This window comes from Oncorhynchus kisutch, unplaced genomic scaffold (genome assembly GCF_002021735.2).
Source record: "Oncorhynchus kisutch isolate 150728-3 unplaced genomic scaffold, Okis_V2 scaffold850, whole genome shotgun sequence".
Classification (NCBI taxonomy): Eukaryota; Metazoa; Chordata; class Actinopteri; order Salmoniformes; family Salmonidae; genus Oncorhynchus; species Oncorhynchus kisutch.
This window is the reverse complement of record NW_022262795.1, coordinates 124098-128532: the sequence shown is the minus strand read 5'-3', so window position 1 is coordinate 128532 and position 4435 is coordinate 124098.

Sequence of the window (4435 nt, the reverse complement as noted above, 5' to 3'; positions counted from 1 at the left end):
GTAACAATACATCATGTAGATGTATATAATGAACAGACTGGGTCTATACTGCTCCTACATGGTGTAACAATACATCATGTAGATGTATATAATGAACAGACTGGGTCTATACTGCTCCTACATGGTGTAACAATACATCATGTAGATGTATATAATGAACAGACTGGGTCTATACTGCTCCTACATGGTGTAACAATACATCATGTAGATGTATATAATGAACAGACTGGGTCTATACTGCTCCTACATGGTGTAACAATACATCATGTAGATGTATATAATGAACAGACTGGGTCTATACTGCTCCTACATGGTGTAACAATACATCATGTAGATGTATATAATGAACAGACTGGGTCTATACTGCTCCTACATGGTGTAACAATACATCATGTAGATGTATATAATGAACAGACTGGGTCTATACTGCTCCTACATGGTGTAACAATACATCGTGTAGATGTATATAATGAACAGACTAGGTCTATACTGCTCCTACATGGTGTAACAATACATCATGTAGATGTATATAATGAACAGACTAGGTCTATACTGCTCCTACATGGTGTAACAATACATCATGTAGATGTATATAATGAACAGACTGGGTCTATACTGCTCCTACATGGTGTAACAATACATCATGTAGATGTATATAATGAACAGACTGGGTCTATACTGCTCCTACATGGTGTAACAATACATCATGTAGATGTATATAATGAACAGACTGGGTCTATACTGCTCCTACATGGTGTAACAATACATCATGTAGATGTATATAATGAACAGACTGGGTCTATACTGCTCCTACATGGTGTAACTGTCATGTCTTGTCATATTATGTCTTGTTCCTGTTCTTTCTCTTCACTCTGTCTCCCTCTGCTGGTCGTATTAGGCTACCTTCTCTTTCTCTCCTCCTCCAGCTGTTCCTCATCTCCTCTAACTACCTCGTTCACCCTTTTCCCACCTGTTCCCTTTTTCCCTCTGATTAGGTCTCTATTTCTCTCTCTGTTCCTGCTTCTTTCCTTGTCAGATTCTCGTTTGAGTTTCTCATGCCAGAACCAAACTATCGTCTTGTTTGCTTCACCCTTGTCCCATCCTGTTGGAATCTGCCTGTTCTTCTGATGCTACGTGTGATCAGGTACCTCTGTCCGCTACGACCCGCGCCTACCCAGAGAGACCAGCAGTCTGTCGCCGCAACCCAGCTATTCTCCTCTGCTGCTAAGAAGGGGACTCTTTAGTAAATATCAGAAGGACTTTCTGTTTCATTTGTCGCCCTCTCTGAGGGTTGTCTATTTTGCCATTTTCTACATCTGAAGAGGATCTATGTCTTCCCTGTGTTTTTACATTAAAGGACTCTGTTTTTGTTAAATCGCTTTTGGGTCCTCACTCAAGAGCACAACAGAAGAATCTGACCAAGAATGGACCCAGCGATTTCGGATCCTTTCCACTCAGCCGTCGAGATCCAGGGAGCGATGCTAGGCAGACACGAGCAGGAATTGTCTGTTGCTCGACATGCCGTTGAGACCCTGACCGCCCAAGTCTCCGACCTCACAAGACAGGTTCACCATCTCCGCCTCGATCCACCGGCCACTTCCAGGGCTTCCGAATCTCCGGAGCCCAGAATCAATAACCCGCCGTGTTACTCTGGGGAGGCCACTGAATGCCGCTCGTTCCTCACCCAGTGTGATATTGTGTTTTCTCTCCAGCCCAACACTTACTCCAGGAGCACAGCTCGTATCGCCTACGTCATATCTCTCCTTACTGGACGGGCTCGTGAGTGGGGCACGGCTATCTGGGAGGTGAGGGCTGAGTGTACTAACCAGTATCAGGACTTTAAGGAGGAGATGATACGGGTTTTTGATCGTTCTGTTTTTGGGGAGGAAGCTTCCAGGGTCCTGGCTTCCCTATGTCAAGGTAATCGATCCATAACAGATTACTCTATTGAGTTTCGCACTCTTGCTGCCTCCAGTGACTGGAACGAGCCAGCTTTGCTCGCTCGTTTTCTGGAGGGTCTCCGCGCTGAGGTAAAGGATGAGATTCTCTCCCGGGAGGTTCCCTCCAGCGTGGATTCCTTGATTGAACTCGCTATTCGCATAGAGCGACGGGTTGATCTTCGTCACCGAGCTCGGGGAAAGGAGCTCGCGTTCTCCGTTGCCCCCCTCTCCGCATCACTACCATCTTCCTCCGCCGGCTCGGGTGCTGAGCCTATGCAGCTGGGGGGTATCCGCATCTCGACTAAGGAGAGAGAACGGAGAATCACCAACCGCCTCTGTCTCTATTGCGGTTCCGCTGGTCATTTTGTCACTTCATGTCCAGTAAAAGCCAGAGCTCATCAGTAAGAGGAGGGCTACTGGTGAGCGCTACTACTCTGGTCTCTCCTTCAAGATCCTGCACTACCTTGTCGGCCCATCTACGCTGGACCGGTTCGTCAGCTTCCTGCGGCGCCTTGATAGACTCTGGGGCGGAGGGCTGCTTTATGGACGAGACCTGGGCTCGGGAACATGACATTCCTCTCAGACAGTTAAAGGAGCCCACGGCCTTGTTCGCTCTGGATGGGAGTCCTCTCCCCGGGATTCAGCGTGAAACGCTACCTTTAACCCTCACTGTCTCTGGTAATCATAGCGAAACCATTTCTTTTTTAATTTTTCGTTCACCTTTTACACCTGTTGTTTTGGGTCATCCCTGGCTAGTTTGTCATAATCCTTCTATTAATTGGTCTAGTAATTCTATCCTCTCCTGGAACGTCGCTTGTCATGTGAAATGTTTAATGTCTGCTATCCCTCCTGTTTCCTCTGTCTCTTCTTCACAGGAGGAGCCTGGTGATTTGACGAGGGTGCCGGAGGAATATCACGATCTGCGCACGGTGTTCAGTCTGTCCAGGGCCACCTCTCTTCCTCCGCACCGGTCGTATGATTGTAGTATTGATCTCCTTCCAGGAACCACCCCCCCCCGGGGTAGACTATACTCTCTGTCGGCTCCCGAACGTAAGGCTCTCGAAGATTATTTGTCTGTAGCTCTCGACGCCGGTACCATAGTCCCCTCCTCCTCTCCCGCCGGAGCGGGGTTTTTTTTTGTTAAGAAGAAGGACGGGTCCCTGCGCCCCTGCATAGATTATCGAGGGCTGAATGACATAACAGTTAAGAATCGTTATCCGCTTCCTCTTATGTCTTCAGCCTTCGAGATCCTGCAGGGAGCCAGGTTTTTCACTAAGTTGGACCTTCGTAACGCTTACCATCTCGTGCGCGTCAGGGAGGGGGACGAGTGGAAAACGGCGTTTAACACTCCGTTAGGGCACTTTGAATACCGGGTTCTTCCTTTCGGCCTCGCAAACGCTCCAGCTGTCTTTCAGGCATTAGTAAATGACGTCCTGAGAGACATGCTGAACATCTTTGTTTTCGTCTACCTTGACGATATCCTGATTTTTTCACCGTCACTCCAGATTCATGTTCAGCACGTTCGACGTGTCCTCCAGCGCCTTTTAGAGAATTGTCTTTATGTGAAGGCTGAGAAGTGCACTTTTCATGCCTCCTCCGTCACATTTCTCGGTTCTGTTATTTCCGCTGAAGGCATTAAGATGGATCCCGCTAAGGTCCAAGCTGTCATTGATTGGCCCGTTCCTAAGTCACGCGTCGAGCTGCAGCGCTTTCTCGGCTTCGCAAATTTCTATCGTCGTTTCATCCGTAATTTCGGTCAGGTGGCAGCTCCCCTCACAGCCCTTACTTCTGTCAAGACGTGCTTTAAGTGGTCCGATTCCGCCCAGGGAGCTTTTGATCTTCTCAAGAATCGCTTTACATCCGCACCTATCCTTGTTACACCTGACGTCTCTAGACAGTTCGTTGTCGAGGTTGACGCGTCAGAGGTGGGCGTGGGAGCCATTCTTTCTCAGCGCTCCCTCTCTGACGACAAGGTCCACCCTTGCGCGTATTTTTCTCATCGCCTGTCGCCGTCGGAACGTAACTATGATGTGGGAAACCGCGAACTGCTCGCCATCCGCTTAGCCCTAGGCGAATGGCGACAGTGGTTGGAGGGGGCGACCGTTCCTTTTGTCGTTTGGACTGACCATAGGAACCTTGAGTACATCCGTTCTGCCAAACGACTTAATGCGCGTCAGGCTCGTTGGGCGCTGTTTTTCGCTCGTTTCGAGTTCGTAATTTCTTATCGTCCGGGCTCTAAGAACACCAAGCCTGATGCTTTATCTCGTCTCTTCAGTTCTTCAGTAGTCTCCACCGACCCCGAGGGGATTCTCCCTGAGGGGCGTGTTGTCGGGTTGACTGTCTGGGGAATTGAGAGGCAGGTAAAGCAAGCACTCACTCACACTCCGTCGCCGCGCGCTTGTCCTAGGAACCTTCTTTTCGTTCCTGTTCCTACTCGTCTGGCCGTTCTTCAGTGGGCTCACTCTACCAAGTTAGCCGGCCACCCCGGCGTTCGG